A 17,178-nucleotide genomic window follows, 5' to 3' on the forward strand; every position below is an offset into this window, starting at 1 on the left:
GACTGATGGATGACGCAGGATGCAGCTGAAGAGAATATGTCACAGAAAGATGTTCTAGAGCTTTCTGTAGATTGTCTGCAGGAAAATGAGCAAAGGGAAGAGCTGGTTGGTTTAATAGAGATGGATAGCCATATTAGGATCAATGAAAATATAGATTCCAGAAGATCAATAAAACCCAAAATGTTAGGAGTCTGATAAACCAAATGAACACAGTAATCCAGACTATTAACAGAAACTCATGTGATATAACAGGAGTAAACAAAATATATTAATAAGCAGCTAAATTAATAACTAATAAAACCTTACCACAAAAACACAGAGCAATAAGGGAAAGGAAGGGAAGAAATCAAATGCCATCATGGAAACATCGAATAGAGAAAACTATACAGCAATTAAGACAAGGAGTGTCACTGTTAAAAGAGTACAGAAGAGGGAACAGATCAACAAAAATACTTGTTAGTTAAGGGTAAACATGATGAAAGCAACGCAAGGTATCCAAACCAACGGGTGTCTATCATACACTATTGCAAATAATAAGCTAAAGCTATCAACACAGGCAGAAAACCTTAGAAGATATGTAGATAAATATAAAGGTAAAGTACAAAATAATCAATTTATTGATGACCCAAAAAACTTTTATACAGAACTGGGAAACAAAGCAAAAGGAATAGAAACACGACCAAAAAAGAAAAAAAAAGTTTTATACAGAACTGGGAAACAAAGCAAAAGGATTATACAGAACTGAGAAACAAAGCAAAAGGAATAGAAACACGACCAAAAAAGAAATAGACACATTGTGGAGAAATATCTATGAAGACCCTGTGGAACATGACAAATATGCTATATGTATAGAAAAAGTAAAAAAAAAACAGTAAGAAGTTCAAATGTACAGGATATAAAATAAGATGAAGTAACAGCCAGAGAAACTAGGAACAACTCCTAATTGAAAACCCCGGGTCCAGATGCAATTCCTAACTTCTGGCTAAAAGTATTAACATCTTTACACAAAGATTTAGCTCTGAGTAAGAACTACTTATATACACATCCCAAACGGATACCAACCTGGTTATCAACAGGAAAAATGATACTGCTGTGCAAGTTATCCTAAAAACTAGAGACCTATAACTTGCCTTCCATCAATGTATAAACTATATACTGGAAGTGATGCTGACAGAGTTAACTCAATCATAGCAATAGAACAAAAGGGTAAAAAAAAGGAAAGCCATATGGAACAAAGGATTATTTGTTGTTAAATAAAGTCAAAATGGAGAATAGTAAAAATTAAGTATGGCATGGATGGAGTAAAAAAAACGCATTTGACAGCATCCCACATTCATGCATAAAAGATTGCTTACAGATGTATAAGAAAAATCCTAGATTGATCATTTACATTACAGTGATCATGAAACAGTGACAACCCCCTTTGTAGTTAAGCCATGATAAAGGACAAATTATTATCCCAGGGATAAAAATTCAAAGGCTGGTATGCCAGGGTGGCTGTTTGTCATGGCTGCTGTTATGTCTTGCTCTCAACCCATTAATCTCAGAATAGGTCATGATTACAAAAAAGTGTAGGTCATGGTTACAAAAAGCGTGAAGACTTCTCATCTTCTTGTGGATAATTTATTTATATAGTTTGTTAGATTAGGAGATGAAAGTGCAACTATAACTGGTCAAAATTTTCTCAGATGATATAAGATGCCATTCGGTCTTGATAAATGTAAAAAAAGTAACATTTAAAGTAGAAATGCTGCAGCACAAGAGAAAATATCAGTGTGGGACAAGAATGTGATATAAAGGAACTTCAGCAGCAGGGAGTTTAAACATATTTGGGAATTGATAAAGAATCAACAACAAAAAAAGCATGAACAAATGCAAACAAAACTTAGTAAGGATTATTTTAGAAGACCAAAGTTAATACTGAAAACAGCCCTGATGTCTAGGAACAAAGTCCAAGCTATAAACCAGTTTGCTCTTCCTGTTCTAACTTACAGTTTTGGGGTGATTGACTGGCCAGAAAAGGTACTGGATTACATGGGTGGGGTAGGAAAATAAGAAAAATGCTTCACCCTTATCAAATGATATATAAAAATTAGTGTGTAGCAACATTATATATTTCTTATTCTGAAGGTGGTATTGGCCTCCTTAAAATTGATTACACATATAGATCTGGAATTGTAGGATATCTGGTGACTTCACAAGATCCAAATGTAGTGAAAGTTTTAAACATGAGGAGAACAAGTCTAATATGACTTCTTTGCTTAGTTTAGCAGAAGAATATCAGTGCCAAGTGGGAATGGAAATCAAACCAGAAGTAGACAAAAAACATGCAGCAACTGAATGTGCCAAAACACAAAAGAAAGAATATAAGGAGAAGGATCAGATGAGAAAGCAAGAAATGTGGAAAAGACATAAATATAGTTGCAAGTACAGAAACTCCTGAAGCAATCTCATGTTGATCAGGATCTTTTGCAGGAATGGTTAGAGAAGTGAATTTAAGCCAAAAGATGAAAGATTAATATTGGCAGCCTAGGATTGTGGACTACACACACATTGGTTTACAAGGTCCATTGAACATGTGGGAGAAAAAGGCAACTGCAGGTTTTCTAAAACAGAACAGGAAACAGTCACACATCTTGTTGCTGGTTGTGATACATTAATGGCAGAAGGCCTTTATACTGAAAGGCATAATAATGTGGTAAGACTATTGCAATGGGACTGTGCAAACATTACAATATTGACGTAGCCGAGAAGCACTGGAAATATGAGCCACAAAGCATTATCGAAAATGATGATGTTTATATTACATGGGATCACCCATTACCAACAGTTCAAAAAATAGATGTGAGAAAACAGTTACAGCCCATGAAGATGACAAAAACAGCATTGATCACTGAAATTGCTATACCCAATGATTACAGTGTCTTACATACAGAGAGACACAAAGCCATAAAATACCAGGATTTGCATGCAGAAATGAGGGCGCTTTGGAAGAAGGATAACAAGACAGTTCCAATAGTAGTAGGAGCAATGGGTCTCATAAAAATAATTTACAGTCATGTTTATATATGCTACCAATACATGTAAATTCATATGAATTACAGAAGAAGCCAGATCAGGGCACATTGTGAGTGCTGTGAAGAGCACCTTTGGCTAACATCAAAGATTGAAACAATACTAATTTCACAAACTTTAATCATACTCTGACATAGGAATGGGGTCCATTTCCATCACGGTATCAGAAATCCAAAAGACTTGGAGAAATTAAAAAGAGCAATATTATCTAACTGGTATAATCTATGCAGTTATCAGAAAAGCCTTTGGCAACAAGCCTTACCCTGGATTTTACATCAGCTAGCCAGTCATGGTTTTCCTAGTACCATTCTAAAGTAATCTTCTCATTTCTTAAATAATAGATACCACAAGGATCTGTATGCTGTAATACTTACTCATCTTTGCATTCATCAATAAAATATTTTATTTTCTCCCACAAATACAAATGCTGCATCCTACAGACAATATGGCCATCTGGTTCTCAGATAACATCAAATAACATTTGTCCAGTGACCTGACTAATGTGGTTTACGTGGTTTTATAACAATGAACTCAGTGCTAATATCACTAAAACAAAGTTTGTGCTACTGGAGGCACAAAAATATCTGGCCAATCCAACCTTAGATTGGTACATCAAACCCTCGAATAATGGTGAAATGCATTCTGATTGCATTAAAAAACATCTAGGGTCTGTTTAGGCACCTCACTGACTTCCTCAACACACATTAGAAGTGTAGTCAAGAAAACTCAGTGTTTCCTTCAAACCTTCTTTAGGCTTACTATTCTCTTGATGAAGTACAAAAAAACTAGACAAAAGCGTCTTACCACCATCACTGAAATATGTTATTCTAGGCACTACCACCCCCTCTGCATTTAACACAAGGGCCGTACAAAATGTACAAGACAGTGTTTATAAAGTTATATCACGCTTTTCAAGGGGGAAAGAGTATTACTTCATATTAATGTAGAAAACCAGATTTCTGTCAATCATTCAGAAAACATGTTCCTAACAATGTTAAATTACAAAGTACATTTTATAAAATGCTGTCCATCTCTTGCACTGGAACTTTGCTTCAAAGCTAACATATCTGTTTGCTCTGAGCAGAATATAGGGTGAATATCTATGAATGCATGTAAAGTTGTATATTACTCTGGAGTGTTTAGTTTAGATATACTATACCTTAAGGAGACTAGACCACATCCATAGTGCCTATTCCATTTGTTAACCTTCCTGATAATGACATTCTTCTTTACCCATCAATATACTTCCTAGGACTCCCCGATTTGACCTGGAGATAACATCTAAAGCCTTTGCTTCAAGTGCTCCTGCCTTTGGAACTAATTACCAGTGTACAGCAGATGATGTAAGCTCCTTGGATATTTTAAAGCATGAGAGAGTGTCCTTTTGTTGAATGTGGCATTGCACATTTGTGGGATTGGTATAACTTAAATATATGGAGTTTGGCAGCTTCAGATTCATGGAAGTATTGGGTATTTCATTCCATTATACATAATGCTGTTGATTTGCAGCTTTCATATACCAGAGTTTTTGATGTATACTATTTATAAACCCTAGGGCATTTAAACTGAGTTGTTTTAATGTGTGCAAAGTACCCATCTTGATCACTTTGCAACTAGGTGGTGATTGAAAAAAAACTTTTGTAGTCTACCCTCCTATAAAATAAATAAATAAATAATAAAATGAAAAAGCGAATATGTTTATTTAGTTTAAAATGGGATCCACTAAACACTCAGCAAGACATAATTCTGACATCTTTCAGATAAGTGCTACCAGCTAGAATATATGTACTTTTAGAACATAATTCACCATGTTTATCAAACAATAAATTGCATCTTATATTATTAAAAGACAAAGGTTTTACTTTAGCTTCTTTGCTAGAGAATTCTGTGGATGAAAGAAGTATCAGGGGAATAATCGCTAATAATTGGAAACTTTTAAATAATTTTCAGGAGACTAGTAATATAATACAAGAAGCTCCTATTTTTCTTACAAAATGGGGCAAAAATTTGAAAGAGTATTTCTATAGGAGTAAAAACTATGATATAGAAAATACTATTGTTAAGGGAATGTTTAACTGTAATAACTTTAATTATTAAAATATATTATAGAAGGTCAAAAATAATAGTGACAACCAGTAGTTATGAAATTAATTTAAGTAGATATAACTCTAAGTCCAAATATGTTGTTTATGTAGCTTTATGCAGACTTTGTTCTGCATTTTATATAGGAAGAAATACCCATGAATTTTATTGTAGTGTTTATGAGCACTTAAGAGCTGTAGAAAAACAAGAGTCTACTCGTGCTTTGGGCAAGCATATCATTTTATGTCATTGCAATGAAAAGGTATTTTGTAAATTTTCAGTTATTGATCAAATTAAAAATTACCATTCTAGGTGAGATGCTGAAGAAGATTTAGACTGGAGAGAGTATTGTTGGCAAGTTAAGTTAAATGCATGTGTATAGCCAGGACTGAATAATAGAGAACATTTTAAAGCTGTTTTGAATAGGAAAGGGTTAAAACATTGACTCAACTGGTCATGTGATTTTAATTAAGTATTTCTGTGTTGTTTTGTTTTTGCAACTCGGTCTGATGAAGTTCATTCTGACTGAAAGCGCTTACTGGTTGTGTTATTTAATAAAGTTATTTTTCTTATTTTTGAAGCCATTTTTGTTAGCCATTTTTAATATATAAAAGACTGTTTTTGATAAGACAGCAAGACCCCAAACACCATTCTTCCTCTACTCAAAAATATTTCTTAGTACTTTAATTAAACCAGCAGTACTTCAGTACCTTATTTCACAAGTCTGGCATTCTTCTATATTGACTAGTAAAATTGTTGCAATCCTATTTCTCTCCTATTTCCAAGCCATTCCATACTACTCTTATTTTAATCAGAACAAAAGTCCTTGTTTTGAAATCCTCATCACATTATGATTATATACTGAAAGTATCTTCAAAAACTAAGATATTATTTTTTTCAACATTGTCCACAAAAGTCTATATATCTTTACCTTGTTCTTTACCCATTGCTGTCTAAAAAAATAGCCAGTCCAGCTTCTTTTTTTAAGACTAAAGTTCAACTCCCTCTTAAATATCCTTGTTCAGTTCCATTACCAAAAACATTACATCAGAGTTAACCAATTGTACTGTACCTATAGACTGTTTAAATATATTACTAACTTTATTCCTTGTATATATCAGCTCAGTTCAGTCACACAGAGAGAGAGAGTGGATCTGTATCAGGGTTCATCTCTGAGCCCACTGCTGTTTATACTCATGATGAACTAAATTAGCAAACAGGTCAGAGGGGGACTGATCAACAAAGTTGCTGTATATAAATGATGTGTCATTACAGGCAGCCTCTGAGCAAGAACTTCAGCAAATAATAGGGGAATGGAATGCAAAACTAAAGGCACATGGGATGAAACTGAATACAGATAAGATGGTTGTAATGACAGCAAAGAGAAATTATTGGAACAGGTTAGCAGCTTTGAGTATCTGGGAGGGGTGGTTGAGAAGAAGGGAAGCGTTAATGAGGAGATCAAAGCTAGAATCAGAGGGGCTGCAGCCAACTGACACAGAGTGTCAGAGGTATTGTATGACAAAAGAATGCCAAAGAAATGGAAAAGTAAGGTGTACAAAACAATTGCGCGACCAGTACTACGGTATGGTACAGAAACCTGGGCAGTAGAGGCAGAGCAGTTCAGAAAGCTTGAGATGATGGAGATGCATTGCATGAAATGGGTGGCAGGATGCACACTGTGGGACAGAGAAAGAAATGAGAACATCAGAGCAGAAGCCAAAGTAGCTCCAATTGCAGAGAAGGTCAAAGAGAACAGATTGCAATCGTTCAGGCAAATGTGTAGAAAAGCAGAAGATAATATGATGAAGAAGATTTGGGGCAGACAAGAAGAAGGCAAGAGGAAATGAGGGCATCCAGCAAAGAGGTGGATGGACTGTGTGAGAGAATACCTGCAACAGTCAGGCATGAATGTCAAAGATGGTAGGAGAATGATTTAAGAGGGATGGTGACAGCTGACATGACACCCCGACCCCATGTAGAAAATGGAAAACAAGGAGGTTGATATTGATGATGATAATGATGATGACAAATTTAAAGAGATGAATTTTATTGATAAGAAAGTGTATTTAAATGAAGTGCATGTGATGGGTTTTGTTTTACTCCCTTAAAATGCTTTGGCAGAAGCACCATGGAGAAATAAACTTTTTTATCTTTATTTCCATGTATAACAGCTGTAGTGATGTTCTTTTTTTTTTACTTTAAGTCGTCTCATTCCATGTCATTATTTGGAAAGGGCTTGTAGATTTTACATTTGTATGCAATTAAATCTTATTATTTATTAAAAGGTAGTTATCTGCTGCATTCTATATTCCACATTGTTGGCTGCACCAGGCATGTTTAGCATTTTTTTTCATGCCAAAGATCTCAAGCTTATACCTTTTGTTGCATGCAAAATGACCATTTGTCTTTGTAAACTCTCCCCCAAAATGGGAGACAGCATTTCTGTGGTATATGACATGAGCCATACTGTTGTAGCAAACCTAACCTAATAAGAAAGCAATCCTGTAGTGCGTGCTCTGAACTGTAGAGTGGATTGTCCCTATGTATGTCATTTTGTCAAGATGATGACTGTGGAGTAACTGCTACATGCAATCAGTGCTGCAGCTGAAGGGATGGTGGCAGTTGCTAAATCCATGGCAAAGTCAAAGACAGTTCTACCAATGACGCAAACAACCATGGAGGAAAAACTTGTAGAATGTCTGACAGCTAGAATATACTCAATCCAGCAGACTGGGTAGACTTTAAAAATAAGCCTTTATGGTTAATGAAGGGAAGTCAATATCAGGACTATTAAAAAGTAAACAGGGCATTATTAGATATAGCTGGTGTTATCTCTGAGATACAAGTTCAGAAGTTTCACAGTTGAACATTGTTTCAAAATGATAAGGTCTCAGTTATGTGAATTAAAACATTTAATTAAAATATGACTCGAACCTGAGTATCAACACACTAAAAGCAAAATTATATAAATGCTAGCCACTGATAAATTTAATAGGTCTTTACGTCTATGTTGGAGTGAATGACTACTTGAGACGTACCTCCCTGGACTACATGAAAAGAGACATGGAAGAGCTCTCGGATCATGTGGCCCAGGCAGGTATGACCCTAGCCCTGAGTAGCATCCTGCCTTCGCCCAGAATGATACCACAATATAAGGACAAAATGATTGACTTCAACAACTGGCAAAACTTCTGGTGTCATTCAAAGGGGATCCAGTATCTGTCTGCCTGGGATGACGTGATTGACAGACCACAATGCTTTGCTAGAGATGGTCTGCACCTGTCACCCCTGGGATTCAGGTTACTGGCTAAGGCTCTTGCCACCATTATAGTGCCTTTTTTAGGCAAAGTTCAAAGGACACAACCACCACCCTAACAAGTACAAGCATGCAAAATCAGAAGGTAATGCTACTCAATGCTAGAAGTCTAAACCTCAAAATGCACTCTCTCGAGGCACTCCTAAAAATGGAGAACATCGATATCTGTGCAGTAACTGAGACCTGGTTCAAGGCTCCAGAGAGCAGCCCTGCAATACCAGGCTACAACTCTTACCATACTTTTCGGCCACCAAACCAGGATCGAAACACTAAAGGTGGAGGAGTGTCAATATTCACCAAGGATATTCATACCACCAGGCTAGTTGCCCAACACAATGCGTCTGAAATTCTCCAGGTGCAACTAACACTAAGTAAGACTGCAATCCAAATTGTAGCTTGCTACAGATCCCCCACCATACCCCAAGATTCTCACTACACCTTTATAAACATACTGGAAAATATTAAGATAGAACCAAACACCCTAATACTGGGTGATTTTAACTACCCTGCCATTAACTGGGAAAACTACTCATGTACCAACACCTTTGCCCAACGGTTCTTGGAATTCGTAAATTCAAACGCCCTAGATCAACAAATCCATAGTCCCACCAGGGGCTCCAATATCCTAGACCTGGTCATTACCAACATGGGAAATCGATGCTCCACACCTATGGTCACCCCCTCATTAGTCAGGTCTGACCATAAGCTAATCACCCTTAACATCCACATCCCACCCCCACCCCCAGTAAGGAAACCTCCATAAAAAACTTCTCCAAAGCCAACTTCATGCTACTCAAGTCAGAAGTGACAAACTTCATGACACCCATGCAAACAGGAACTGAAAGTTCAACTGCTGAATCCTACACTAAGGCACTGTAGGAGCACATCCACTCATGCATGAATCGTGCCATCCCAAATAGAACCAAGATGCTCTCATCCAAAAAAAGGAAGCCAATCTGGTGGTCCCCTGCCATAAACAAACTTTACAACAAAAGGAAGAAACTGTTGCAGAAAAGAGGAAAATGAAAAGAGGAAAATCCCAGGATGCAAAAAACTCCCTTACCAGCCTCAGTAAGCAACTGAGATCCCTCATAAAATCCTCCAAAGCTAGTTACGAAAATAAAATTGCCAAAGATTCCAAAGACAACCACAAGGCATTCTATAACTATGTCAAGAATCTAAATGGCAATGCTCAGATCTGCTCTATGCTAAAACAGAATAGCATTAAATATACTGATCCCAAGGATATTGCCAATATCCTGGCAGACTGATTCAGTGCCAACTTCACCCCCATCTCGCCCCCTAAATGGCCCAACTCAGTACCGGAAGATTGCCAAATTCCGGTAATAACGGCCACACAGATAAAAAACGCACTCTCCAAAGTTAAGAATATAGCATCCATGGGACCAGATGACATCCCGGGCTGTGTACAACATGAACTACAATACCGTCCCATCAGTTTGACAAGCCTTATCTGCAAGGCCATGGAGCGTATTATCATGGAACTTATAAACAAAGACATTGACAGCCTTAAAACACTGGACCCTACCCAGTTTGGGTTCGTGAAGGGCCGATCTTGTCTCCTGAACCTGATTGACTTCTTCAAATCAGTCTCCAGAGCCATGGACAAGGGTAAGGTGGTCCACACAGCCTATCTAGACCTTGCCAAGGCCTTTGACACCATCCCCCACTCTGGAATCATAGATAAACTTACTAAGCTGGGCATTAATCCCTCCGTCACCCAATGGGTTGCTAACTGGCTTACTGATAGAACCCACACTGTAAAAGTAGCAGACTCCAAATCCAGCTTCAGACAAGTGACAAGTGGAGTACCTCAGGGTTCAGTCCTGGGGCCGCTCTTGTTTGGCATCTACTTCTCTGAAGTGCAGGCCAACACTAAGGGACTCTGGCTAACAAAGTTCACAGATGACTGCAAACTGGGAGCCATTATTGAATCCCCAAATGATGTGGATACTCTACAAAAGGGCCTTACAGAAATAAATGCTTGGTGCCAGAGCCATGGACTCAAACTCAATGCCAAGAAATGTATAGTTATCCCCTTTCGGAAAAAACATGTATCCATGAATTACCATATAGGTGGCAGTACACTAAACACCAAAAGTGTGATAAGAGACTTAGGGACACAGGTGGACAGTGGTCTCACCTTCGATAACCACATCGCCACAACAGTCAGGCAATCCTTCTATGTGGCACACCTCATCACTAAGGGCTTTTCATCCAGAAAAAAGGAGGTCATTGCCCCACTGTACTCATCCCTCATTAGACCCATTATAGAATACAATGCCTCGTTTGGTATGTACTTCTCAAGACATCTGCAACAACTGGAAAGGCCGCAGAAATACCTCACTAAAAGAATCACAGGCCTGAAACAGATGCCCTACGCTGATCGCCTTAAAAAACTCCAGCTATACTCTGTTGCATATTGTCTACTTAGAGGCGATCTCTGCTTAACATACAAGGCCATGTCAAACCCAGAGCTGTTGGACATGCTACACTTAAAGAAATCCCAATCCCTCAGAGCCACACATCCAGGGATCTAAACCTTGTCATCACAATAAACAAAACATGCTGGAGGGATAGGTTCCTGACCCAGAGACTACCCAGACTCTGGAATAGATTGCCCATACATGTCAAGCAGAGTGCCTCTTTGGCCGTCTTCAAAAGGAACCTTGACGATTGGATGAGAGAAAGAAAATACACCCCGGGGATCACATCAGTTGCCCTGCTAGACAGGGGTCCAGGGAAGTAAATAGTGTGGGAAGAAATAGCCAGGGAATTGTTATGGCTAGGCTTGTATAGGCCCTAGGGCTGATAGCTTAGTACCAACCTATGAACCTATGAACATGGTTCTTCATAAAAGTGGGTCTGTCAGACTAACCTTAAGGATGTTGAAAATGCTGCTGTGCTGATAGAAATTGATTGTTTTGAAATGAAACTTAATTTAAAAGTGAAAAAACATGTACATCTACAAAAATGCATTTGCCAAATACCTGAATTTTTACTAGTAATGATAAAACTGTTACACTTGTGAGAATTTGATGTTTTTCATCCCATGGGAATGTGATAAACTGTCTGCATTGTGCTACTGCAAAATTAATTAAGTGTATATATATATATATATATATATATATATATATATATATATATATATATATATATATATATAAATATATATATATATATATATATATATATATATATATATATAGAGAGAGAGAGAGAGGGAGTAATGTAATGTGATAGGTCTTAATAAGTGAGATGTCAAACTTAAGTGAAACTAACATAAAAGAAAGCAAATAGTGCTATTGTGAACATAAAAGAATATAAATAATTTTATTGTGAGTACTGTATATATAAAGCTGCTGTGATAGTTTCTTTTTATAAATAAAACTTATTTTAAATAGAACGTTTCCTGTACAAAAGGCAGGAACCTTGTATTAGAGTAGTTTCTCACAGGTTAGATGGTTAATGTCTTTCAAGTGGTATGTAAAAATGGAGGGCTGAAGTCTAACAGTTCAGTGTCATTGGCCGTTCCTGGATAGGCTTTGGTCTCCAAAGCAGTGCCTATTGGTGAAGCACTGCAGAGTAAAGAGAGAGCTACAGGAGGCTAGTATCTCGATTTCTTATCAGCGCAAGGAAATGCAGAAAAAGACAGTTGCTATAATGCTCAGAGAGAAGTTCGATTTGCATACAGCAAATCTACATTGTTTTATGTAATCATGTCAATAGACTGACACCACTTTCCTCATACTCCGAAACAATGAAAATGTTTCTCGCACAACACTTTTGTTGAAACTATGAGTAATTTTTTTTAGAAGGGGCAATATCCCTGAACCCCTAAAACCTCCATAACTTAAATATACTTACTTTGAGAGGAAATATATTACTATTATCCTAAATGCTTTTGGCAAAAACTTCACTCAAACAGCAGTCAGCTATACCGTCTTGACAACTGACTGTTGGTCTCTGCTGTGTTATTCCACTATATATATATATATATATATATATATATATATATATATATATATATATATATATATATATATATATGGATCTACTTCAGTAGATCGAACTTTTAAATGTTTGAAGCAATATGGCTGAGACCATAACATCAAACATCTAAAAGTTCAAAAACTGTAGTAGAAACAAAAAAAAAGAAAAAAAAAACTAAACCTGCGTAGCATCTGCAGCCCCCACCCCCCCCGCTACTTAAATATACCAGCTCAGAGATCATACTACATTGTGGAAAAGGGAAATCTTCCTGTTCCACACTGTACGGGGATCTCTATTCAGTCTGTTTGAACTTTTAAACATTCGATCATATGGTCTCGGCCATATGAAGTTCAAACTTATAAAAGTTCGATATATTGAAGGGGACCCTGTGCCCCCCACACCCTCCACTTTATTATTCTCACTCTGAGATCGCACTACAGTGGGGAAATGGGAATTTTCCCTTACCCGCACTGTAGTCCGATCTACAAAACAGGCACACATACACGGAAGCGCTTGTCAATGTTAAGTGCTTTTGTGTATGTCTGTTCGATGTTTTGTGATTCGGAAATATGCTAGTCGAGCATGTGTCCGGATTCCATATAAATATATATATATATATATATATATATATATATATATATATATATATATATATATATATATATGTGTGTGTGTGTGTATGTAAATATATTTAAAAGCAACATATATGAAAAAAAAATATTATATTAATCATTATATTCCACCGAGTGCCATACAGACATGAAATGAGATCTGGGCTGACTCTTTTTCTCACCTTACTATGTGATGCCCAGTATCAGAAAGACATAAAGCATCTCTGTCTTCAATCTTCAGAGTGAGCTTCAAGCAGCTTGCTTGCTGCCACTCAGAGAGTTCTACTTTTGAGAAGACAAATACGCAATAGGCTGTTAGTACAACCACATTTTGAAATTATTGCACTGGGCATAAATAATAGACAAGGTTTTGTACCACCATAAAGATAAAAGACAAATAGTACTTCTAAGTTGAAATTTAAAAGTAAATGTAAAGGAGCACAGCTCATGGCAACACATATCAGATGCTTTCCTCCAGCTAACCTATAACTCTAGTTACTAGGAATGATCTGCTTGGTGATCCATGAATTATACAGGTTTCTGATTCAAGTAAAGAAGGAACGTTTTGTAGGTGCTTTTTCCTCACCATTATATGATCTTTATATCGACCACTGCTGCAGAAGCCTTAGCCATATGAGTTATATCTTGCCAAGGATATCACACCTGGCCAGCTTCCAAAGCTTCAGGGTACCTTCCATGTGCCCAAACTGTCAAGCAGCTTGAGATGAGCTCACTAAAAGACTCTAAAAGACAAGTCTGGTTGTGAAACCCTTCTAATCCTTCATGCCACTGAAGAGTATGCTTATCTGAGGCTTTTGAAGATCGGTGGTCGGTTTGTACTTTTCTTTGCCGGGTAGATAAGTTCCCTTTGGGGAAAAAAACTTCCATTTTCTTATATTTACTGATGTTTTTTACATTCATCTTCAGGAAAGTTATTTTAAAGCTATGAGTGTTTTAATGGACTGTCACCAGAGAGTAACATACTTTTAAACAGTGCACTCATTTTTTTGTCAGTATGAAAGCAGTGCAAACTAACTGATAACCTATTTTCTGTGGAGAAATTGTGTTTTACTATATTTTTTTCTCTCAGAAAAGTAGCTTTCTTGGGAAGGTTTCCCTGCTGTGTCAGCTGCTGCCATTAGTAACAAAGTCAGACCCATTTTTCCTGCCAAAAAGAAATAGAAAGTCAAACATGTATCTACTTTTTTTGTTGTCTTTCGGCTTTTCCCGGTTAGGGGTTGCCACAGTGGAACTCCGGTCTGCTAATGATTGGCAGTAGATTTTTACATGCTGAGTTGCCGGCCCTGACGCACAACCTTCAACAAAGATATGCCCATTCATGCATGTCTTCACACAGAAGACACTCTAGCTGAGAATCGAACAGGATAACATCTTACTGTGAGGCGACAGTTCAAACATGTATCTACTATTGCTCAAATTTCTTTGGATAGAAATAGTTTACTGGGACTGGCTTAAACATGTATCTACTACTGCTCAAATTTCTTTGGATAGAAATAGTTTACTGGGACTGGCTTAAGGTTAAATTCAGACTATTGATCTGTCTTGTAGAGTAGCTTCTGGTAAAAGAAAGACAGATGCCTCTTTTTCCGAAGAGATTCAAGATTCTGTATCTAAACAGGAAAATGAAGGGACAGATTCAGGGTTTTGTCCTCAGATTTCAGATTCAGACTCAGAGGAGTGCTCAGTTTATGATTCTTCCTGTGGGGGTTCTCTTTCTCTGAGACTATTGCCAGAATGTCCCAGTGTTTTCAGTGGGAGAACACTAAGGTTTCGCAGTCTCGCAGAAAATACTATGAGTTGTTACAGAAGGATTTTCCAGAACCTACACTCATTCTTCCTATCCTGTCTGCTTTAGAGAATGTGTGTTTTACTACCTGCAGTTTTCCTGATAATCAATCAGCTGTCCCTAAAAAGGCAGATAGGATGTATAAAGTTCCTGAAATTTTTATATATCATTCCCAAACCTGACCCTGCAGCTATAGCCTTAGGTGACTAAACTTCTGCTAAGAATTTGATTAATTCCAGTTCTACTCTTTCTAATAAAGATGGAAAATGTATTGATAGGTATGGGAAAAAAGTGTACACTTCTGTAACTTTGATTTTCAGAATTTTAAATTGACAGGTTCATATGTTATATTTGTTCTGATATATATTGTGAGGAATGTTTTATCTATAGTTTCTTCTCGCGAAGAAAAAAGTGTTTTAAATAACTTAGTTTCATCTATTGCACAGATCACTACACATTGTTTACAGTGTGCATGACTCTGTTGATACTTCTTCTGGGGTAATGGCTACTGGTACTTTTTTGAGGAGGTTTATATGGCTGCATTCCCAGAACCTCCCAGTGGATGTAAAAATGAGATTTTAAACTCTCCCTTGGATAGAGATTCAGTGTTTGGCCTCTCTGCTTTAGAGGTAATCAAAAAGTGTTATGAAACTCAGATTTGCTCTGAGTTACTGCACTATGCTACCTCCTATACTGAGCCAACAGATATTGCCAATTGTTAGAAAAATATGTATTTGAACACGTATAAAGTGTTAGTTAAAAAGCAAATAGTATATAATGCATTTTATTCTATTAATAATATGGCAATAAGAATGGTTTTACATGTAATTGCTTGAAGCTTTGGAGCTGCAGTGTATTTGAACTCTGACCCTGGCAGTAGCCAGCTCAGCAAGCTTATGTTTTTCACTAATGATTATCTGCTGGGTCAGGAAATTAAATGTATAAAGCATTGAAAATCTTCTTCTCCTTCCTCTGGGACAATCGGCCTTGTAAATGTTATTGAGATAAGATGCAGCTGTTGGGAGAATGTTGCAACAAGAACAAAGAGGTGTATTACAAGACTGAACCAACTATTGTATTCGAGCAGGCCTGAAACCTTGAAGGAGTAACATTTACAGAAAGACATTATAACTGACCAGGTGCTTTGCAAGGCTGTATTATTCCCATGGGAAAAACTTTTAAAATGTATAACATCAGCTTTTCTTATGAATAGAATATTGTAAACCATAGTGATGTAGGTGCCCTGTGACTAACCACGTCAGTAAGGTGGGCACAGCTTGAATGTTAAACCTATATAAAATTGTGTACTTCCTGCATCATGTCAGACAAAATTCTGTACTTGTATGGTTTTTTTGCCTCCTGGTGTACACTAGTAAACTTTTGCATCTGAGCATCCTGTGTTGTAACTTTGTTTTTATTTAACACCAACATACCGGCCGACAGATTCAGTGCCAAATTTATCCCTCCCCCCAAAGGACCAATCACAATACCGAAAGAATGCCAGGCACCCAGCATTACTGCAGCACAGGTTAAGGCTGTATTGTCCAGGGCCAGGAATACACCTTCCATGGGACCTGATAATATCCCTGGCTCTGTTCTACTTGAACTACAAAATTAACTGGCACCACATCTGTGTGCCCTGTTCAGCTAGAGCCTCACCTCAGGCTTTGCCCCTACCGAATGGCGCACTGCTGTAGTCATCCCTCTCCATAAAGGGGAAGCAACTACAGACCCTGGGAATTATTGTCCCATTAGCCTGATGAGTCTGATATGTAAAGCTATGGAGCGGATCATCATGGACCTGATTAACAAAAATATAGGAAATCTCCAAACTCTAGACCCCATGCAATTTGGCTTTGTGAAAGGGAGATCATGCCTGCTCAACCTAGTTGATTTCTTTGAGTCAGTCACCAGGGCTGTGGATGAAGGTAAGGCAGTGCATACAGCCTACTTTGATCTGGCCAAGGCCTTTGATACCATACCTCACTCGGGAATTATTGATAAACTCACCAAACTAGGCATCAACCCCTATATCACTAGATGGGTTGCAAACTGGCTCACAGATAGAACACACAGTGTGAAAGTAGCGGACTCCAAGTCAGACTGCTGACCAGTCATGAGTGGAGTCCCACAGGGATTGGTCCTGGGTCCTCTCCTGTTCGGCATCTACTTCTCAGAAGTCCAGGCCAACACAAAGGGACTCTGGCTGATCAAGTTCACAGACAACTGCAAGCAGGGAGCCATTATCAACTCCCCAGGTGATGCAGACA

Source organism: Protopterus annectens, chromosome 7.part0, assembly GCF_019279795.1.
Source record: "Protopterus annectens isolate FY-2018-M chromosome 7.part0, PAN1.0, whole genome shotgun sequence".
NCBI lineage: Eukaryota > Metazoa > Chordata > Ceratodontiformes > Protopteridae > Protopterus > Protopterus annectens.